Source organism: Mesoplodon bidens, assembly GCF_964165515.1.
Source record: "Mesoplodon bidens genome assembly, chromosome: 19".
Taxonomy (NCBI): Eukaryota; Metazoa; Chordata; class Mammalia; order Artiodactyla; family Ziphiidae; genus Mesoplodon; species Mesoplodon bidens.
This window is the reverse complement of record NC_138179.1, coordinates 38,190,753-38,215,222: the sequence shown is the minus strand read 5'-3', so window position 1 is coordinate 38,215,222 and position 24,470 is coordinate 38,190,753.

The window sequence follows — 24,470 nt, the reverse complement described above, 5'->3', positions numbered from 1 at the left end:
AGCCCGTGCTCCGCAACAAGAGAAGCCACTGCGATGAGAAGCCCGTGCACCACAATGAAGAGTAGCCCCTGCTCGCCGCAACTAGAGAAAGCCCGCGCGCAGCAAGGAAAACCCAACGCGGCCAAATAAATAAATAAATAAATTTATTAAAACAAACAAACCGACAGCTGTCACTGCCCTCGTGGGGCTTGCATTCTAGTGGGGACCTGAACCTAATAAAGATCGTAAGAACTTAGTAAGTTTTGTGGTTGTTAGAAGGCCGTAAGTGCTACTGAAAAAAAGAAAGAATGGAAACTAAGAGGAATGGGATGGTTGGGTGGGATGGGCGGCAAGTAGCTTGCAGATTAAATAAGGTCCTCAAGGGAGGACCCACTGGGAGGGTGAGAAATGAGCGAAGACTTGGAGGAGGTGAGTGGTGATTTGTTGTGAAGCTCTGGGGCTGGCATATCCTTTGTTTTTTCCTGGCAAATGATACCTCACAGCCCCGGCCCCAGGCCCCGGGAAAAGGAAGTGAAGTTCAGATCCTTTCCCTGCAGCGAGGTAACTGGTCTGTCCCGGACATCACAGCATCTACCTTGGTTTGAGACGTCAGAGCAGACGTCATCATTTAAGGGGTCCCAGACTGGGCTCTTGCGGACCCTTGGAAGACAGCCCTTTCCCTCAGCACAAGTAGCTTTGCCTTCATTCCAGGCACGGTGCCGCTTCCTTCCATCTCCCCTGATGAGGACATTCTCATAATGAGGTGATTTCATGCAAACACGTTAAAAAAGCCGCAGTGCACTAGGGAAGCTGCCTTAATCCTTCTGTTCACTGCACTGATGATCCTCCTCAGATTACCCATTTCCTAACAAACCATTAACATAGAAAGGAGGCGGGGAGGGGAGGAGGGAAGGGGGAGGGAGGGGAGCTGAGGAGGGGGCAACCAGCCGCGAGCTCAGGCTCACCGCAGACACGGTGCTTCACCCTCCCCTGCTTCCACAAGGTGGGGTGGAGGCAAGAGCTGGGCAGCTGGCGTCTCTGGATGAGGCAAGGAGGGGGTCTACCGCTCCCTCTATCACCAGGAGGGCATCTAGGCTCTGAATTTGGCCACCAGCAAGGAGGCTTCCCTCCTCCTCGCTAGGGCAACTTGGATTCTGGAGCCAATTTCCTAAGGGAATAAACCCAGATTGAGAATCAACTCAGTGCTTCTCAATGCATGAAGTCAAGTTTTACAATGTGCTCAAGATCACGTGGGTTGTGAGTAGTGGGGCTGGAATCTGAACCCAGGTCTCTCTAAATGTGCAAACTCCCCAGTTCATCAGAGCCTCCTGCCACTGCTAACTGCCATCTGGGGCATGGTGCTTGTTGCCTCCTAACATTCTGAGAGATTCCCTGCTACCCACACCAGTACAAGGTCAGATCAGTGACGTCAGAGCCACCCCTCACAAGCGGCCAGCTTTCTGCTTCCTGTATCCTGCTCTACTTTCCCATCTCCTTCCAGCAGGAATCTCCCTCCTACCTTCAGGACTCTGCGCTGTGCCCAACAGCATGTGGCCCCACGCTGGGCTCTGTACAGACAGGGACCCTCAGCCCAACAGGCGCTGACCTTTAGGGGAACTGCCCTCTACCGTCCTCCCTCATTTCTGCTTCAGGTCTCACTAAGGCCATTCTTACGAGCCAGGGAAAGCAGTAGCCCTCTTCCCATAGGAAAGCGCAGTAAGATCTATGGGATTTAATAAGATCATCCAAGCCTTGGTGCGACGGCAGATTTCTGGTGACCCCACGTTCTTTTGGAAGGTAAATTTCCTTCTCTTTAATCCACTGTTTCGTAAGCAGGTGACCCACTCTGTGTTACTACAAGAAGGATATTATTACCATAAATTCTTCTGCTTCTATTTCTTCCATGTACATTAAAAATAGTCGCTGTTATGGAGCCTAAATTAGGTTTCATATGAGGAAACCTCGTATAATTTAAAGGGAATAAGGAATGTGAGTGAGGCTGGGGGAGAGGACGGCAAAAAACGGAATGGAATGAAGGTTTCTTGTCCCAAATAGGACAGGGGCCTGAGCTCACTCCTTCCTGATGTACTCAAAGCCCCCTAGGATGTGGGCATCGCTAAGTCCTTACATCCATTCATTTGTGTATTTGGCAAATCTTTGTGGGACATCTGTAGTGCCAGGCCACAGGGATCAAAAACAATGGCGATGCTGTATGATTTCAACTATATGGCATTCTGGAAAAGGCAAAGCAATGGAGACAGTAAAAAGATCAGTGGTTGCCAGGGCAGTGAAACTATCCTGTGTGATACGGTAATGATGGATACCTGTCATTATACATTTGTCACAAAGAGTGAACCCTAATGTAAACTAGAGATATTAGTTAACAATAATGTATCAATATTGGTTCATCACTTGAAACAAATGTACAACACTAATGCAAAAGAGAAATAATAAGGGAGACTGTGGGCGGATAAAAAAGGTATTTGGGAATGCTCTGTATTTTTCCATCAATTTTTCTGCAAACCTAAAACTGCTCTAAAAAAAGGAAAGTCCATTAGTTAAAAAAACAAATGACGGTGAGAACGTACCTGCCTACAAGGTTCTTCCAGCCTGGTGGGGGCGTCTGTTACATACTCACCTACTTTCTTGGGAGTATTTAAGTATTTATGGAACCACTCTGCATCTGTTTTAATAGGAAGCTCTGTTCTAGGCTCTAGGGATACAGTAATAAATCAGACATGGTCCTTGCATTTCCGGAGCTTACATTCAGAGGGGAGTAATTTGGCAACAAGCATGTAACCAAATACGTAAAGAAGGTGCGTTTAGATGGTGATATGTTCCATGGAGGAATTAAAAAGGGAACGTGGGTACTTCCTTGGTGGTCCTGTGGTTAAGACTCCACGCTTCCAATGCAGGGGGTGTGGGTTCGATCCCTGGTAGGGGAACTAAGATCCCACATGCCGTGTGGCGTGGCCAAAAATAAAGGGGGGGGGCGGGAATGTGACGGAGTGTCTGTTTAAGTCAGAAGCCCGGAATAGTGTTTTGCTGGATATCGTTTATTCCCCCACGTTCTTTTTCCACCCTTGTCCAGGGGGCTGGCCTGCAAAGGGCTCCTTTGTCCTTTGAGTGCTGATGAGTCTGTGAATGGAGAGCACTGGCAGAGTCTGGAGGGAGGGAGGAGAGAAAAACTGGGTTTACACCCTGGCTCCCACCTGGCAGGTCAACACACTTTGGAAAAGGCTCCATCTCCTTACCCCCCATGTCAGGCACGGGGGTGATTGTTCTGTGCATCCTTAAATTATCATAGTATATTTAGAGCTAATATTATAACACAACATGAAATGTAAAAAAATCTTACAACATGAAAATTATATTTACTCCTTTGTCCTACTGTTATTACATATATTACAACTACATTTATAATGCATACCAACTTACAATGCTAACATTTTTACTTTAAACAATTAGTCTTTCAGGATATGAGTTTGTCTTTTTTTTTAAAGAAATTTATTTATTTTTGGCTGCATTGGGTCTACATTGCTGCATGTGGGCTTTCTCTAGTTGCGGCGAGTAGAGACTACTCTTCTTTGTGGTGCACAGGCTTCTCATTGCGGTGGCTTCTCTTGTTGTGGAGCACGGGCTCTAGGAACATGGGCTTCAGCAGTTGTGGCACACGGGCTCAATAGTTGTGGCTCATGGGCTCAGTAGTTGTAGCTCGTGGGCTCTAGAGCACAGGCTCAGTAGTTGTGGTGCACAGGCTTAGTTGCTCCACGGCATGTGGGATCTTCCCGGACCAGGGCTCAAACCTGTGTCCCCTGTGTTGGCAGGCGGATTCTTAACCACTGCACCACCGGGGAAGTCCTGGTAACATAGCTTTGATAGTCAGCAGCTTGGGCTCTGGAACCAGACTGTCCCAGCTCATCCTCAGCTATGCTGATTTCAGCTCTGTCATTGGCCATATTTCTTGACTGGTCAGAGCCTCAATTTTCTTATCTATCCAGTGGGGATGTAGAAACTACCTCTTGAGGTCATTGAGAATTAAATAATACAGCATATGTAAACCATTTGGCACAGTGCCTAGCAAACCATAAGCACTTACTAAGTGTTCACAATTTTTATTCTTCTTAGAGAAAAATAATTGGAGCTGCCTTCATACTGGAACCAGGAACTTAGTGAGAGGCTCTCCACATGGAAAACAGGAGTCAGTCTTGCCTTAGCCGAGGCTGGGAGCCCACCTTGGGTAGAGACAATGTTGGCCTTGGGCCTTGCTTTGGAGGCTGGAGGTCACTGGCTCATTTTAGGCTCCAGACCCTGGTGTCTGCCTGGACCATCAGGGAGAAAGAAGAGAGTCTCCTTGAAGGGTGGAACCAGACGACACTGAAGACTGAAGCACAGGGCTGGGGTCTGGTCCTTAGAAAGTGGGGCCAGGCAAAGCCATCCATGGCATCTCATCTTAGTTACAACAGATTGAGGATCTGGGATAGTCACACCTTTCTCAGGTCTATTTTAATCCCCAAGGAATAGCTTCTGGGTTAGTGGTTTCAAGATGTGTAGAGTTAATAGGTGGTGTGGTAGCTGGCCTTCAAGATGAGCCAGTGATCCCCACCTCCTGGTATTCACATCCTTGTATAGTCCCTCCCACACTGAATATGGGTGTAACCAGTAGGATACTGTGGAAATGATGGTGTGTGATTTCCCAAGCTATGTCACAAAAGACACTGAAGCTTCCTTCCCTGTCTCTTTCTCTCTCTCTCTTAGATGACTCAGTCTGGGAGAAGCCAGCTGCCATGTCATGAGGATGCACAAACAGTCCTGTGGAGAGGCCCATATGATGACGAACTGAGGCCACCAGCCAACAACCAGCTCCATGTGAGGGCACCATCTTGGAAGCAGATTTTCCAGCCCCAGTCCAGCTGTCAGATGACTACAGCCTTAGCCAACATCTTTTTTCTTTTTCTTTTTTTTTGTTTTTTGAGATTAGCTTCTGATTTCATTTTTGTTCAATCTTAAAAAAAAATTTTTTTTTGAGGTATAGTTAATTTAAAATATTGTGTAAGTTTCAGGTGTATAGCACAGCGATTCAGTTATATATATATATATATATATATATATATATATATATATATATATTCTTTTCCAGATCCTTTTCCCTTATAGATTATTACATAATACTGAGTATAGTTCCCTCTGAGCCAGAATCATCTAGCTAAACCATCCACAGATTCCTGACCCTCATTATTATTATGTGAGATAATAAATGTTTGTTGTTTTGAGGCAGGAGATAGATGGGCCCCAGGCTGAACAGCTAGAGTTTGTCCCCTGTGGACAGATACTCCAAAATAGCAGGAGGGAGAAGAGCTGAACCCTGCTCAAATAAGAGATAAAAGACCACGTATTCCTCATTCTTGAATTCAAGGAGATTTTCCCAACTACACATGTGCAGAAAGGCTCCTTGGAGGTCAAAAAGGGAGGGGGTGCCACCCCAAAGTATGGGTGTCAACTACTCATAGGCTTCTTCACTAGAAGCCCTCTTGGCTAAGAGATTGCGTGCGCACACATAGGAGGATCCTGAGATAAACCAAAACCAGGCAAAGCAAGATGATTGGCCAAAGGAAACCCAGAAGAAATGCCCCATGTAAGTGATTCAAACTACCATGAGGGTGCGACTCTTTATCTGAGCTGCCCATGTATCTCTCTACAGGTACCCTTTTCCTCCTAATAAATACTTTACTTGCTTCACTACTTTCCATCTCTCTGTGGAAATTCATTTCTACCCAGGTGACGGATCAGGGCCTTGTCACTGGCCACTGGTCTTGAGGCTAGGATTCAGTGCTCTTACTGCTGTGACCTGACTTTCATCTCTAGCTGGAAACCGAAACCCCACTTCAAGCCGCTGCAGGCTGAGGCCACCCGAGGGCATATTCAAGCTACCTAGTTTGGGGATAAAATTTTAACACAGCAATATGTAACTAATATTGGTGGTCTAGAGAAAAAAAGAGACAACCCTTAAAGGAGTCCAGGATTAAGCAAAGTTTACAGGTTTCTTTACTGTGAGATTTCTTAAAAGCCTATAATATGTTACTGGGCATCGTGAATACCCAAGAGAGTGACATGATGTTTAGGCTTCCCCAAATTTATTTGACTGCAGATCCCCTGGGCTCTGTGCACCCCCTGACCTCCCCCGACCTCTCCACTGCCTTAACTTTTTTTTTTTTTGTGGTACGCGGGCCTTTCACTGTTGTGGCCTCTCCCGTTGTGGAGCACAGGCTCCGGATGCACAGGCTCAGCGGCCATGGCTCATGGGCCTAGCTGCTCCGCGGCATGTGGGATCTTCCCGGACGGGGGCACGAACCCGTGTCCCCTGCATCGGCAGGCGGACTCTCAACCACTGCGCCACCAGGGAAGCCCCACTGCCTTAACTTTTTGCAGAGAATTTCCGGCAACTAGTATGTAGGAAACACACTTGGGGAAATGCTGCCTGGGAAGGCTGTAGAAGGAGAGATACTTCATCTCTTCAGGCCTCAGTTTCCTCATCTGCAAAAGGAAAGTTGGATTTAATAACATCAGGACTCTATTTCTGCTCTAACATTTTAAGTTTGAAACTGGGTGAGGTGCATGCCATTCTGCCCCTCCTCGTGCCACCCCTCCCCCCATCCCAGCCACTCTACAGCCAATTAGGGGTGACTGGGAGAAAATTCCAAGTCAGATTCATCAAGGTAGAGGGAAGTTATAGATATGCTAATGCTTTATGTTGAAGACTGATGAGAGTGGGTAATTGGAGATGGCAGGAGGGTGCAGAGTTGTGAAGAAATTTCGGTTCTTAGAGAAAACATTGCATTCAAAGAGCTTAAGAATGATTAATGGAGGTTCTGGAATTACAAAGAGCAACCAGTAGAAACTGTTTGGAACAGAAATTGCTCAGGGAGAATAACCTTGAGGAGACGTTTTGTGGGACATTTTGTGGACGGGGCCTAAGAAAGGGGCAGGGCAGGGGCTTGAGTGCTGGTGAGGGGAGATGCAGTCTGGAGCAGGAGTGGGCTGTGACCCCGTGGAAGGTGACCCCATGGAGATCTGGCTCAATGCCTGGACAGGGTTGAAGCTAGAGGGGCTGGAGGTGATCATAAAAGCTGGACCTGTGTGCACCTGTCCCCCCCTCCTTTGTATAGGATTGCATCCCATGCCTACTTCCTGCTGTAGACAGCAAAGCCTGACTCAGTGGCTGGGGAATCCTGCTGTCATGGACAAGACCCAGAGGGGAGACACACCACTGACAAATAGCCACGTCTGGAAGGACACCGTTTCCAGAGCCTGATTGGTTGGTCCCTTGGGCGTTGTTCAGTGGAAGTGGCCCAGGTTGAAAAGAAGATGGCGGAGAAGCCTTCTCTTTCCCTGAAGGAGGGAAAGCCAGGGTGTCCCATATATCTCCCTCTAAACAGGAGAATTTGGGGGAGAGCTGCATCCAGACACATCTCCAGGCTGTGTGTGCTCTTCTGTAGTAGACCTGAACCCCGGTCACAGACCTCACAGACCCAAACGTTCAGATCACTGGCCTTGCCTCTTCTTGTCAAGACCGCCATAGTTGAGATTTCGGGCACTGCCACTTGGCATTTATAATCCTGTCAGCTGGCGGATGAAGGATGGGGGAAGCATGTCCACCCTGGGAGGTTCTGCCTTGAACCAGATGCTGCTGATCGAGACTACCTCCGCTGCCTCTCCATCTCCTTCAGTGCCAGCCTCAGGGCACCCATCACCTCCTCCACTCTCCTTGCTCTGGTCAATATCCTACTCTCAGACAGCCTGGCCAGTGAGCAGGTGCCGCATGGCACTTCCACCCTCCTGGGTTCTGGAGTGATGGATGAGCGGGCTGTGCACCTCCTAGCCCCCCTCCCACCTTACCCCCACCCTTACTTTCAGAGTGCAGCAGAAAGGCGCTGGTTCTCTGGGTTCCATGGAGCCTGGAGTCCTGATGCCAAGTGTGCATGGGGAAGGCAAGAGGCAGAGGCCGTGAGTGGTGGCTGGATTCCCGGGGTATCCAAGCTCATTCCAGGGATCTCATCTGTCCTGCTCTGGACCCAGAGAACCAAGTCCCCTTTCCTTTCTGCTGGTGGGCAGAGCTTTCCTTTAGAGAAACTCACACCCCTTAGGCTGGTTTCTTCCAATCCAAGAAGTCTTTAAGATCATCTGTCCAGTTGTTTTCAGACTTCAAAAAATAATCTGCAGGACTTCCCTGGTGGTGCAGTGATTAAGAATCTGCCTGGAGAAGCAAGAACTACAATCCTGCAGCCTGTGGAACAAAAACCACATTTACAGAAAGATAGACAAGATGAAAAGGCAGAGGGCTATGTATCAGATGAAGGAACAAGATAAAACCCCAGAAAAACAACTAAATGAAGTGGAGATAGGCAACCTTCCAGAAAAAGAATTCAGAATAATGATAGTGAAGATGATCCAGGACCTAGGAAAAAGAATGGAGACAAAGATCGAGAAGATGCAAGAAATGTTTAACAAAGACCTAGAAGAATTAAAGAATAAACAAGCAGAGACGAACAATACAATAACTGAAATGAAAACTACACTAGAAGGAATCAATAGCAGAACAACTGAGGCAGAAGAACGGATAAGTGACCTGGAAGACAGAATGGTGGAATTCACTGCCATGGAACAGAATAAAGAAAAAAGAATGAAAAGAAATGAAGACAGCCTAAGAGACCACTGAGACAACATTAAATGCAACAACATTCGCATTATAGGGGTCCCAGAAGGAGAAGAGAGAGAGAAAGGATCTGGGAAAATATTTGAAGAGATTATAGTCAAAAACTTCCCTAACATGGGAAAGGAAATAGCCACCCAAGTCCAGGAAGCGCAGAGAGTCCCATACAGGATAAACCCAGGGAGAAACATGCCGAGACACGTAGTAAGCAAATTGACAAAAATTAAAGAAAAAGAAAAATTATTGAAAGCAGCAAGGGAAAAACGAAAAATAACATTCAAGGGAAATCTCATAAGGTTAACAGCTGATTTCTCAGCAGAAGCTCTACAAACCAGAAGGGAGTGGCATGATATACTTAAAGTGATGAAAGGGAAGAACCTACAACCAAGATTACTCTACCCGGCAAGGATCTCATTCAGATTCGATGGAGAAATCAAAAGCTTTACAGATAAGCAAAAGCTAAGAGAATTCAGCACCACTAAACCAGCTCTACAACAAATGTTAAAGGAACTTCTCTAAGGGGGAAACACAAGAGAAGAAAAGGACCTACAAAAACAAACCCATAACAATCAAGAAAATGGTAATAGGAACATACATATTGATAATTGCCTTAAATGTGAATGGATTAAATGCTCCAACCAAAAGACACAGGTTTGCTGAATGGATACAAAAACAAGACCCACATATATGCTGTCTACAAGAGACCCACCCCAGACCTAGGGACATGTACAAAGTGAGGGGATGGAAAAAGATAGTCCATGCAAATGGAAATCAAAAGAAAGCTGGAGTAGCAATACTCATATCAGGTAAAATAGAATTTAAAATAAAGAATATTTCAAGAGACAAGGAAGGACACTACATAATGGTCAAAGGATCAATCCAAGAAGAAGACATAACATTTATAAATATATATGCACCCAACATAGGAGCACCTCAGTACATCAGGCAACTGCTAACAGCTATAAAAGAGGAAATCGACAGTAACACAATAATAGTGGGGGACTTTAACACCTCACTTACACCAATGGAAGATCATCCAAAATGAAAATAAATAAGGAAACAGAAGCTTTAAATGACACAATAGACCAGATAGATTTCATTGATATTTATAGGACATTCCATCCCAAAACAGCAGATTACGCTTTCTTCTCAAGTGCACATGGAACATTCTCCAGGATAGATCACATCTTGGGTCACAAATCAAGCCTCAGTAAATTTAAGAAAATTGAAATCATATCAAGCATCTTTTCTGACCACAACGCTATGAGATTAGAAATGAATTACAGGGAAAAAACCGTAAAAAACACAAACACATTGAGGTTAAATAATACACTACTAAATAACCAAGAGATCACTGAAGAAATCAAAGAGGAAATCAGAAAATACCTAGAGACAAATGACAATGAAAACATGATGATCCAAAACCTATGGGATGCAGAAAAAGCAGTTTTAAGAGGGAAGTTTATAGCTATACAAGCCTACCTCAAGAAACAAGAAAAATCCCAAATAAACAATCTAACGTTACACCTAAAGGAACTAGAGAAAGAAAAACAAGCAAAACCCAAAATTAGCAGAAGGAAAGAAATCATAAAGATCAGAGCAGAAATAAATGAAATAGAAACAAAGAAAACAATAGCAAACATCAATAAAACTAAAAGCTGGTTCTTTGAGAAGATAAACAAAATTGATAAATCATTAGCCAGACTCATCAAGAAAAAGAGGGAGAGGAATCAAATCAATAAAGTTAGAAGTGAAAAAGGAGAAGTTACAACGGACACCGCAGAAATACAAAGCATCCTAAGAGACTACTACAATCAACTCTATGCCAATAAAATGGACAACCTGGAAGAAATGGACAAATTCTTAGAAAGGTATAACCTTCCAAGACTGAACCAGGAAGAAATAGAAAATATGAACAGACCAATCACTAGTGATGAAATTGAAACTGTGATTAAAAATCTTCCAACAAACAGAAGTCCAGGACCAGATGGCTTCACAGGTGAATTCTATCAAACATTGAGAGAAGAGCTAACAGCTCTTTCAAACTCTTCCAAAAAATTGCGGAGGAATGAACACTCCCAAACTCATTCCATGTGGCCACCATCACCCTGATACCAAAACCAGACAAAGATACTACAAAAAAAGAAAATTACAGACCAATATCACTGATGAATATAGATGCAAAAATCCTCATCAAAATACTAGCAAACAGAATCCAACAGCACATTAAAAGGATCATACACCACAATCAAGTGGGATTTATCCCAGGGATGCAAGGATTCTTCAATATATGCAAATCAGTCAATGTGATACACCATATTAACAAATTGAATAATAAAAACCATATGATCATCTCAATAGATGCAGAAAAAGCTTTTGACAAAATTCAACACCCATTTATGATAAAAACTCTCCAGAAAGTGGGCATAGAGGGAACCTACCTCAACATAATAAAGGCCATATACGACAAACTCACAGCAAATATCATTCTCAATGGTGAAAAACGGAAAGCATTTCCTCTAAGATCAGGAACAAGACAAGGATGTCCACTCTCACCACTATTATTCAACATCATTTTGGAAGTCCTAGCCACGGCAATCAGAGAAGAAAAAGAAATAAAAGGAATCCAAATTGGAAAAGAAGAAGTAAAACTGTCACTGTTTGCAGATGACATCATACTATACACAGAGAATCCTAAAGATGCCACCAGAAAACTACTAGAGCTCATCAATGAATTTGGTAAAGTTGCAGGATACAAAATTAATGCACAGAAATCTCTTGCATTCCTATACACTAATGATGAAAAATATGAAAGAGAAATTAAGGAAACACTCCCATTTACCACTACAACAAAAAGAATAAAATGCCTAGGAATAAACCTACCTAGGGAGACAAAAGACCTGTATGCAGAAAACTATAAGACACTGATGAAAGAAATTAAAAATGATACCAACAGATGGAGAGATAGACCATGTTCTTGGATTGGAACAATCAACATTGTGAAAATGACTATACTACCCAAAGCAATCTACAGATTCAATGCAGTCCCTATCAAATTACCAATGGCATTTTTTACAGAACTAGAACAAAAAATCTTAAAATTTGTATGGAGACACAAAAGACCCTGAATAGCTAAAGCAGTCTTGAGGGAAAAAAATGGAGATGGAGGAATCAGACTCCCTGACTTCAGACTATACTACAAAGCTACAGTAATCAAGACAATATGCTACTGGCACAAAAACAGAAACATAGATCAATGGAACAAGATAGAAAGCCCAGAGATAAACCCATGAACCTATGGTCAATTAATCTATGACAAAGGAGGCAAGGATATACAATGGAGAAAAGACAATCTCTTCAAAAAGTAGTGCTGGGAAAACTGGACAGGTACATGTAAAAGAATGAAATTAGAACACTACCTAACACTATACACAAAAATAAACTCCAAATGGATTAGAGACCTAAATGTAAGACTGGACACTATAAAACTCTTAGAGGAAAACATAGGAGACCACTCTTTGACATAAATCACAGCAAGATCTTTTATGATTCACCTCCTAGAGTAATGGAAATAAAAACAAAAATAAACGAATGGGACCTAATGAAACTTCAAAGCTCATGCACAGCAAAGGAAACCATAAACAAGACAAAAAGACAACCCTCAGAATGGGAGAAAATATTTGCAAACGAATCAACGGGCAAAGGATTAATCTCCAAAAATATTAAACAGCTCCTGCAGCTCAATATTAAAAAAACACACAACCCAATCAAAAAATGGGCAGAAGATCTAAATAGACATTTCTCCAAAGAAGACACAAAGATGGCCAAGAAGCACATGAAAAGCTGCTCAACATCACTAATTATTAGAGAAATGCAAATCAAAACTACAATGAGGTATCACCTCATACCGATTAGAATGGGCATCATCAGGAAATCTACAAACAAGAAATGCTGGAGAGGGTGTGGAGAAAAGAGAACCCTCTTGCACTGTTGGTGGGAATGTAAATTGATACAGCCACTATGGAGAACAGTATGGAGGTTCCTTAAAAACTAAAAATAGAATTACCATATGATCCAGTAATCCCACTATTAGGCATATACCCAGAGAAAACCATAATTTAAAAGGACACATGCACCCCAATGTTCATTGCAGCACTATTTACAATAGCCAGGTCTTGGAAGCAACCTAAATGCCCAATGACAGACGAATGGATAAAGAAGATGTGGTACATATATACAATGGAATATTACTCAGCCATAAAAAAGAACGAAGTTGGGTCATTTGTTGAGACGTGGATGGATCTAGAGACTGTTATACAGAGTGAAGTAAGTCAGAAAGAGAAAAACAAATATCGTATATTAACACATATGTGTGGAACCTAGAAAAATGGTACAGATGAACTGGTTTGCAGGGCAGAAATTGAGACACAGATGTAGAGAACAAAAATATGGACACCAAGGGGGGAAGTGGTGGGGTGGTGGGGGTGGTGGGATGAATTGGGAGATTGGGATTGACATATACACACTAATATGTGTAAAATAGATAACTAATAAGAACCTGCTGTATAAAAAATAAATAAAATAAAATTCAAAAATTCAAAAAAAAAGAATCCGCCTGCCAATGCAGGGGGCATGGGTTCGAGCCGTAGTCCAGGAAGTTCCCACATGCCTCGGAGCAACTAAGCCCGTGTGCCACAACTACTGAAGCCTGCACGCCTAAGAGCCTGTGCTCCGCAACAAGAGAATCCAATGAGAAGCCTGTGCACCACAACGAAGAGTAGCCCCTGCTCACCACAACTAAAGAAAGCCTGCGCACAGCAATGAAGACCCAATGCAGCCATAAATAAATAAATAAATTTATATATATAAAAAAAAATCTGCAGAGTCTTCCACTCAAATGAAACCTAATCCAGACCGCCAGTAGCTTAATTAGATCACGATAGAGCTTCCTATTTACTCATCCTTCCCTTGACCTGCTCCTTTCCAGGCAGCCTGGGGGAGTTGTGATGAAGTCCTGGGTCTCCTCAGAGGCCAGTTTAAAAACCAGTGATGCAGGATGTGGGGAAAGGGGAGTTATTGTTTAATGGGTCTAGAGTTTCAGTTTTGCAAGGTTAAGAGTTCTGGAGATGGATGGTGGTGATTGTTGCAGGACACTTTGAATACGCTTAATACCGCTGAACTGCATGCCTAAAAACTGGTCAAGGTGGTAAATTTTATGCTGCATGCATTTTACCAAAATAAAAGCAAAAACAAAACACTAACTCAGTGATGCAGATAGGAAAACTGAGGCCGAGAGGGGATGACACGGACAGGTTTACGAGCTACTCAGTAGCCAGGCTGAGCTCATATCTTTAGTTGCCCTCCTCCTGGACTCTTTCTACTCAGCTTTGTTCGGTGCGGGCCCTTTGGATGGGCTGAAGTCCCAGAAACAGCTCATTCAACAGAGGGAGCCCAAGAGGAGAGTGATGAGCAAGCAAGAGGGCGTCGGGAGCCCAGAGGAGGAAAGCGAGACAGAGAGGATGCCGCTGTTTGAGGTTCTTGTCAGGAGGGCCCAGGAAACCTCACTCATTTTGGTGGGTTTCTACATTTTTGCCAGATGAGTTTTTTAAATGCTTGATTTACTCATCTTGTCTTGGATCTGCTGATCTACTCCGTTGCCTTTTAATTGCTTGAAAAGTTGAGCAGTTTTTCATGTTTTAAGGAGTGCTGAATTGTATAATTAAAACACTAACAGTGTAAATCAACAGTGCAGAAGAAAGACGGTGGAGAATTAAGCAAGTGTGTTGGCATAATAATAAAATCAAACTGGCATGAAGAGAGCCCATTACCAAGAGGATGCTGCTGAATACTATGGTACCCAGGCCTGGGTGGGGGCGTGCAGTGCTCACAGGACCTTGCCCCGCCTCTTCTCTTTCTGGGGAGATAGGGGAGTTGAATAAAGAGATTGCTGCATGTGAAAGTCCTCGTGGCTAAGGCACAGGGCAGAGGTACAACCTTGGACTGGGAGGTGGCTTCGTGTGTGCCTCCTGGGTGGGCTGGGGGTTGGGACCCTGGGGTGCAGGGAGGGGAAGAGTGAGTGGGGAAGATGGAAGGGGCACAAGGGCAGGCGAACGTCTGCAGAATCTCCTCTTCTTCCTGGGGTTGGCAGTTTGCTTTTTTTTAAAAAATAAATTTATTTATTTTATTATTATTATTATTATTATTATTTTGCGGTACACGGGCCTCTCACTGTGGATGAATGGAAACGTCCTACACTGAGGCTGGCATGAGATAGGTGCCCAGTTCAGGTTACCTTCCTTCTTCTTTCTTAAAACATGGCCCTGAAATCCTTGCTGCTTCTACCATCAAAAGGTAGGAGTCTATGTCTCCTCTCCTTGCATCTGGGTACTGGGTCTACTTGACCAATAGAATGTGGTAGAATGATGCTGCACCAGTTTTTGGACCTAGGTCTTAAGAAATGGGCAGCTCCAAATCAAAACTGCAATGAGGTATCACGTCATACCAGTCAGAATGGCCATGGGCAAAAAGTCTACAAACAATAAGTACTGGAGAGGGTGTGGAGAAAAGGGAACCCTCCTACACTGTTGGCGGGAATGTAAATTGGTGCAGCCACTACGGAAAAGAGTATGGAGGTTCCTTGAAAGACTAAAAATAGAACTACCATATGAGTTAGCAATCCCACTCCTGGCATATATCTGGAGAAAACCATAATTCAAAAAGATACATGCATCCCAACGTTCATTGCAGCACTATTTACAATAGCCGGGACATGGAAGCAACATAGATGTCCATAAATAGAGGAATGGATAAAGGAAGTGTGGTACATATATACAATGGAATATTACTCAGCCGTTAAAAAAGTATGAAATAATGCCATTTGTAGCAACATGGATGGACCTAGAGATTATCATATTAAGTGATGTAAGTCAGACAAAGACAAATATCATATGATATCACTTATATGTGGAATCTAAAAAAATGACACAAATCAACTTATTTACAAAACAGAAACAGACTCACAGACTTTGAAAACAAAGTTTCAAAGTTTGGTTACCAAAGGGGAAAGACGTGGGGGGATAAATTAGGAGTCTGGGATTAACGTAGACACACTACTATATATAAAATAGATAGTCAACAAGGACCTACCGTATAGCACAGGGAACTCTTACTCAGTATTCTGTGATAACCTATATGGGAAAAGAATCTGAAAAAGAATGGATATATGTATATGTATAACTGAATCACTTTGCTATACACTGGAAACTAACACAACATTGTAAATCAACTATACTCCAATATAGAATAAAAATTAAATTTAAAAAAAAGAAAAAAAAATAAAGAAATGGGCAGCTCCAAATCCTGCCTTCTGGCATAGTTCCTCTTAGACCTCAGTTGCTATGTCATAAGAATGTGAAGAGCTACACAGAGAGGTCAGTGTGATGTTCTGGCTGACGGTCCCAGCCTAGGTTGCAGATGACGGTCGGTACTATAAACATGTGAGATTTCAGACGACTCCAGCCTCCAGCTGCTGAGTCAACCCCACCTTTGAGCCACCCAGCTGCTGACACGTGGAGCAGACATGAGCTGTTTTCCCAAGCCCTGCCCACATTGCCGAATGAATGATAGTTGTTATTTCAAGCCTCTGAGTTTAGGGTGGTTTGTTTCAAAGCAGTAGATAACTGAAACACCGTCCTTCCTCTTCCCTCCATCTCGTCATTCAACAAACATTTTTCAGCACCCGTCACGGGTCAGACACAATTCTAGATGCTAAGAATAGAGCACTGAAGAAAATGAACAAGAACTCTCACCCTCATGGAGCTTATGTTCTGAGGAGGGAGACAGATAAGCAAGAAAAATAAAATCAAATATATGGCATGGTGGTGGAGAAAAACAGAGAAGACATTGGAAGGTATGATTTTATACATAGGGTAGCGGGGGAAGGCCTCACCGAGCAGGTGGCATTGCATAAAGCCTTGAAAGACAGGAGAGAGCCAGCCTGGAGAAAAAGCTTTCTAGGCAGAGGGAACAGCAAGCGCAAAGGCCCTGGGGCAGGAGTAAGGAATATCCAGTGTGGCTGGGTGGAGTATGGAGCAGGACATGAAATCAGGGTGGTGGTAGTGGGTTGGATGATGTAGCACCCTATGGTAAGGACCCTTTCTCTTGTGGGGGGTTTTGAGCAGAGGAATAACGCATTTTAACAGGATCACTGTGACTACAGGGGGACCAAAGATGGAATCAGGGAGACCACTTAGGAGGCCATTTCAACAATCAAGGTGAATCAGCTCACCCCTTGCAGGGGGCCTGGGGTGGGTCATTCCAAATACTGTGTTTTGCATTATTTCTTAGAGTTTTCCTGGGAGATGAAGCCCAGCTGCCTTCTTCGGTAGCTGGTTAGTAACAGTCCTCTCCTGCTGCGCTGCCTTCCCTTCCCGGGATCACTTCTCCGTTCCCCTGCTGGGGTCCCTTGTACTCTGTAAATCCTCTCGGGGCCTGCTTCTTGGGGAAACAAAGCAGACCTCAAGAAGCAGAATTTGGGTGGATGGAGAGGTAAAGCATTCCCCAGCCCAGGAAACGGCCTGAGGCAGGACTCTGCAGTGAGGGCTGGCATCCCATGGGAGCTGAGACACAAGAGCATGACCTTGACCCACTGGCAGAGGAGACAAAGGGTCTTCCAAAGATGGCCCTGGTTTTGGAGCATTGCTGAGCCACACCAGGTGGGGTGGCCTCTGATGGGGGTTTCTCATCTCTGACCTAGGCAAGGTCTCTTTCATTCTTGGAAGGGAAGTGTGGTCCCGGGTGATGCCGGCTGCCCCTGCATGGCACTCAGCCTGCAGCTGGCTCTGTGGGGAGGCACAGAAAGTTCTCTGTGTACAAGGATGCTTTTCCCAGGCAGGCTGACATTTTGCTCATGGGTTGGTGGGTGTGAACGCAGGTTTGCCTAGAACTGAGAGCATCTGCTTCCTCGTGGGGGCTTTCCCTGAGGGTGGCCGGAGGGGCAAGACAGCGAAGGCCTCTGAGTGTTGGCTGGTGCCTGGGTCCCGGAGCCTGGGTCCCCCGATTTCCATGCAGAGCCTCTTCAGCTCTGGGCCTTTATATCCTCTGCTTTGACCTCAGTCTCTTTCAACTCCTGTGTCTGGGCACTGGGTCCTGAGGGCTGCAGCCTCTGCCTGGCTAGGCCTGGTGGGCCCAGAGCCTTGGGGGGACCAGCCTGCTCAGGGTCTCCCTCCTGCCCCTGCCCTGGCTCACCAGTGAAGGCAGATTTCAGAGACAGCACCCGGATTTGCTGTAAATGAGTGACCCCTGCTCGCAGCCAGATTCATTCAACAACTGGTAATTCTGAGCGCTTGCTGTGTGTCAGGCTGGCAGATTCCACAGGGAACCTACAGTCGAGAGAGGAAGTAAGAGCATCCAGAACAAGAGTCCCAGGGTGTGGATTGGGCAGAGAAATCCACGCCTCACGTGGAAGCAGAATAACCCTTTCAAAGGCCTCCTCTGTCCTGCGTGGTTCCTAGCGTCCAACCCTCCTCACAACATTGAGAGATGCTCAATCTCCAGGTTCACTCTCCACCCTTCTTCATATCCGAGCCCAGGAGACACATCTACACGGACCACATCGACTCACTTGACTTAGGTTGCTAGTCGGGTGCTGCCGAGGGCAGGGGCTGTAAGGGGGAAAGAGAGGGTGGAGGGATTTCCCTCCTCCCCCTCTCAGGTCACAGGTGGGTCCTCCATCCAAGGCTCTGTCCCAGTTCTCAGGTCTTCTCCCCCAGCGGGGTGACAGCTCTGGCTTTCTGCAGGCCACTCACACCCGTTGCGGCTCCAGGACAGTCCCAGCCCCTGTGATTTCCTGTAACGCTATCCCCATCTGGGTAAAACATCCCTTTCCAGGGCCAGCTTCATGGATAGATGCTCTGTGCAGTCTCTGTGCGCTGAGAAGGGGCCCACCCCTAGTTGCGTGCTCCCATGTTGTCACCTTGAAATTCTTAATACTTTTTGAACAAGGGGCTCCCACTTTCATTTCGTGCCGTGTCCTCAAGTGGATGCTTCTGGTCTCTTAGTTAAACTCTCCTGGTCAGCTGGAGAATGACAGGTCCACTTTACATCAGGCAAACAGAGTTTGAAGAAAGTTCAATAACTCGCCTGAGGCTACATGGCTACTAAGTGGCAAAGTTGGGATTTGAACCCAGGACCTCTGCCTCTGAAGCCCATGCTCTTTCCAGCTCCAGGAGCCCAGAAGGTACGCCTGCCATGGAAATCTGCAGCATTTTGCATATACACTGATTGCTGCTCCTTTGATGGAAAGTCATGAGGCCTCCCGGGGCCTCTATTTCTCTGTTCATGATTTGGGCTGTTTTCCTGAATGTCTTGGCCCAGCCGGGCTCAAAGCCGCCCAACTGAGCTGAATCTCTAATGCAGTTGCCCTGACCTTCTGGTGATGGAGAGACCAGTCTCCCCTGTCCTTTGAACTGGGCTCCTTCCCAGCCCCTGCCCACCCACTGCTGCTCCCAGCAGAGACCCTCACTCCCGGGCTGCAGAGCCAGAAGCTCTGGCCCTGACATAACCTGATGAGGAGTGGAAATTTGGAAGGGGCTTAATGCTCTCGCTGGCTGCGTCTAATTTTATTTTGAAGGGATGGAGAAGAAACAGGGGCACCAGCAGACAGGAGACATTTTTCCTGATGGAGACGAGACGCGAATCGAGATAAATGGAAGCTTCTTTCAGATCCTCGTCAGACACCAAACTCTGTTTTCCTGACAGATGAATCCCTGCCTGGGGACCCTGGGACAAGTTCAGAACGAGGACCAGGACCCTTGGCTCTGCTGCTAAACAGATACCTATTGGATGTTGTGGTCCGGAAGTGAGAATTTCATGTTCTGTCTTTGGTCCTGGCATTTCTGGTCAGCATGGGCCCTTTGGAGCCCCCTGGATGATGGGAGGTAAAGAGGAGGGACATCTAGTCTGGAATCAGACAAGTTGAGTTTATTTGCTCATTCATTTCTTGTAGCCCTGCAGGTATGATACTGAGTCCAACCAGAAGGGTCCTGCTGGAACACTTGAACTTGAACACTATTTCTATCACTTCCCAGCTGGGTGACCTTGAGCCAATCCCCAACCCCTCAGAGCCTCATTGAATTCCTCAGGGACACAGGGAAAGTCAAGCCACTTCTCAGCATAGATGTGAGCCTCAGAGTTGGCAGATAAATTGCCTCGCCGGAGATAAAGACTCCAAATACACGAATCGCAACGGTTCTTTGGGCTGGGACCATAGGATGTGTCTTGGGGAGGAGAAAGGTGTCCCGAGTTTGCACTCAGTTTATAAATGCGCAGTGACTAGGGGTGGAGGGGGGGTGGGAAACCGGAGATGCCCCACCCCCCACCCCAGGAAACACAATTCAAAGGAAAGCACCCTTGAGTCTGAATCTCAGTAGCATCTTCCTCCAGCTGCAGGTTTGCAGCTCCAGGGGGGACCCGCTCTCCTTCCTCCCTCGTTATTTAAAGTTGGAGGGGTGTATAAATCAACCAAAATAATTCGCGAGAATCGTTAGAGACTCCAAGGCAGCATCTTTTACCGACAGCATTAAATTAAAAACAGCGCAAAACTGCGGCTTTTTAAAACACATCAGCTCGGCTTCCTCCCTCCTGCCTGCTGTAATTGAAGGCCGCTGGGATCTAATGAAATGAAATTAGCATCTCCAATCCCCCTCTGGCTACTGGTTACAGGAAAATGTGGTGTCTTTACGATGGGGAGCTGAAGGGAGAAGTCAGAACCGAGAGGGGTGTCCTCCTTCTCTCTAAGCCCCCTCTTTCTGTGCCGCCCACCTGCCCACCTGTCCTTCCAGAGCAAATGAGCTCCTGGGGATGCAGTGGACCAGAGGGGCCTGCAAGGCACAAGGAGTTCTGTTTGCCCATTTCCCTTTCAGCATCTGCGGAGACCCGGGCCAGCTTGGAGGTGTTCCCACGGGCCAGCCCCATCAAGGGTCCCCTGACAAAGGCACAACAAGACTGTCTCCATCCAAACTTGTTGCTCGCTGGCCCACCCTGCCACCCAGGTACCTCTAACCTGGTGTCCCCATCACATCCCTAAACTCTCAGCCAGCTGGGCACACAATGCAGAAACTCGGTGGGTACGGTGTCCTTTTTCCCTAAAAGCTGGATAGGTCCATCAGCCCCTCAGTATCACTCGCCTCAGCTTCTGCCAGGGCCTCTTTTGGGGCTCTTTGACTGGGGTGCTGCAGCATCAGGATAGGGCGGCTCTTTATTGTAGAGGGACTGTCCTGGGCACCGCAGGATGCTTCCCTCCTGCCCACTCAGTGCAGGTGTGCCCTCCCTGGTCCTTGCGAGAAGGAAAAATACCCAACAGGTTTCAAGTGCCCTGGGGGGATGGGGGTAGGTGTGCTGCCGTCCTGGTTGAGAGCCACTGACTCCCCTCCCTCCTCCCAGCCACTCTCTCCTTAACTCTGATTTTTCTAAAACAAAAGCTGATCATTTCAACCCTCTCCTTAGAAAGGTTCACGGACGCCCAGAGTCGTAATTCTGTCTTATGGTCGCCACACAGAGGATGTGTCTACACTGGTGGGAGGGGGAACGGGTGAGGTGTCCCTCCTTGGCAGGGGTTACCGTGACCTACAGTCTGTCTCCCCTGAGCCACAGACTGTCAGACTCCTGGCTTTGCTCGTGCTGTATCCCCGTGTGTCTGTGGCTGGCAGAAAATAAAGTACTGACTCCTTAGCTGGGTACCACCACTGGGAGAGCTGCAGCTCCTGCCCGATCCACTGACTCTGCTCTCCTGCTGTCACCTGGGGTCACCCCACATCCAGGGGAAAAGCTGAGATTCATAAGGAGGTTTTGCTCAGGCAGAGAAGGGGGTGGTTCTTCCCACTCCCGGGGCCTGTCCTCTGGAACCTTCTTAGAGTTACTCTTTCATCCACTAGTTCGTTCTCAGCAGCATCTTCATTCATCTGTGCTCTGAGTCTGCCCTAGTCTCTGTCCAAGGAAGGAGGAGCATCCCAGCAGGTGCAGCTGGAAAAGGAGGAGAGTTAGTGCCCAGGTCAAACCTCGTGCAGCGGGGAAGGGTGTACGTTAGTCCGTGGCCCTTCAGCAGGACAGTTACAAGGCAAACCGAACTTGGGGTGGGGGGACTTTGGTCGCCGTCCCAGATTCTGTCCTGATTGTAAATGTCCTTCTCCCAGCCCGCCAGCTCCTGGCTCAGCCCCCTTCCCAAGCAAGCATCCATCTCCTGCATCCCGCCTGCTGCCCCCACACCCCACCCCAGTCCAGAGCCGCGTGGAGGCCTGGATGGCAACTGTCTGGTCTGTTCAGGATGCTTGATGGCTGTGTTGTGAGCCGGAAGGGCTGTCTGGGAAAGTGTACTCAGTCAAAGCTGTGTTTATATACACCAGGGCCAGTGTCCTTTTATTATGCATAATTACACGCTTCTTAATGTACAGGCATTTCGAGCCGTTTTTCCTTCCCCTGGTGAAGTCGCAGTCGGGGCGGGTGTGTGTTTGGGCCGATGGGGGCTCCGGAGATGGCTGCCCTCCTCTCCTTGACTCAGCGAGCTCTGAGCCCGGAGCACCGTGGGTCTGGCTGATAGATGGTGCGACGATCGCTCTAACTGGGAAAGACATTCTTCCGAGGGGATGTGGGGAGACGAGACGCAGCAGTGCCGACGTGGAAATGTTGCAGACCATAATGTTAAGCCCCATGTCCCTCCCTCTTTGTCTTTGAGCCGTAGCCTCGAATTTGCATGTCTACGCTTCTCTTGAAAGGAAAACTTTCGAGTCTTCTTGCCAAGCATTTTCAGGAGTCTGCACCCAGGATCTTCCCTCTGAACTTCACAAACTTGACTCCAAAGCCTGACATAGTAATTTATTAGAGCTCTATCACTAGAGTCCAGGGGATGTTTTTGATGATGATGATGATAATACTACATATCATTATATTATTATTATATTATTATATACTATATGATATTATTAATATTATATTATTATATAATATATTACTGTATATATAACATTAATAACATAGCATATTAACATTATATTATTATGTAATATATTACACTACAATATTATATATAATATTAATAATATAATGTATTATATTACATATTATTATATATTATTATATATGTATAAAAACTTTTTGTTTGTATAGTACTACGGTGATGAAGAGCAAGGCCTCTAGGGTCGAATGACCTGGGTTCAAATCCAGACTCCACCATATATTTATTAGCTGTGTGGCCTTGGGTTTGCCACTTAACCTCTCTGAGTCACAGTTTCCTCCTTGGTAAACTGGGAGTAATATTAGTTCCTATGCCACGCAAAGAACCTGACATGGTGCCTGGCTCGTAGGAAATGCTTTGGAAATGGTAATTTGACTGCAAGCCCCTTGCCCCACACTCTGCCCAAACACAGCAAATGGTCACCCAGTGGTTGTGGACACAAGGAATGAATGAGCAGTAGGTTTGGAATCAGGGTGTCTTTTGTTTACCAACCGCGGGGCCAGGCAGTTACTGGACCTCGGAGCGTCTTCTGCTATAAAGTGAAGTAATAGATGTGCCCCACGGGCTTGTGATGGTTAGACTGATTGAAAGACAGTGAGATAAAGCACGTAAAATATTGAGCCTCGTGCTTGATGCCAGCTCAGGCGCAATTTTATTGGTGGCTGCGAGTCCAGTGAGCAGTAGTTTACTATTTAAAAGTGTTTTTATTTCCACCATCCCACGTGATTCTTCAAACAGCCTGTGGCTTGGGCAGGTCTGTTACCAGCTCCTATTTCACAAATAAGAAAATCGAGTCTCAGAAAGGTCAAGTGTCTCACCTGAGCTTGCACAGCAGGCCGGCTGCATAGCCCAAACCCTATGTCCTATTTAATCAACCATTTGTCACTTTAATTTCAGTGCTAGTTGTTTGATCCTTTGAGATTGTCCACAAATTTTATTTATTTATTTAGGCTACCCTGGGTCTTAGTTGCAGCATGAGAACTCTGAGTTGTGGCACGCATGCAGGATCTAGTTCCCTGACCAGGGGCTGAAGCTGGGTCCCCTGCATTGGGAGCGTGGAGTCCTACCCACTGGACCACCAGGGAAGTCCCTCCCCAAACGTTCAACGTAGAAGATGCTGGAGCTCTGGGATATTATGGAAATCCTCCCTCTTCCCCCTTCTTCACAGCGTGCTTCTGCCAGGAAGCCCTCCTGGGATGACCCACTCTTGAGAGCCCCTTTTCTTCTGGACCTCCTTCCACAGTGAGGAGGGACTTGGGGAGACTGAGTCTGCCAAGTTGACACTGAGATGGAATTTCCCTTGGAAGAAGTAGACCCCTGTGCTGGGGGCAGGTCACAGTCCCACATGCCTGCTTGGGACTCAGGGGTTGGAAGCATAGCCAGGTGTCCTGTCTATAGGCGACACGTCCTCTCTTAATGACTTTGTCTTATGAGCCAGATTGACCCTGTCAGAACACCCTAAGGTCCTATATGTTTTCCCTGCAAAACATTACAAAAGTTAGGCAGTTAGAGCTGTTTTTCAAACTTGCCTGGGAATCCCATATTTTTATTTGCTAAATCTGGCAACTCTAGGGATTGGTGACTTCCCTAAGTGGGGGGTGTCACAGTGGGGGGCTTCAGACCCTCCCAGCTCCCCTGCACAGCGCCAGGGACCAGCCACCTCTGGCCTCGCTACTTGCCCATCCCCCCACCCCCTAGACTGGTGGGGGGGGGTGGGACCTGCCTGGTTGGGTTCAGAAGCAATGGACATGCCAAGCACCTCGGCTGTAGCGT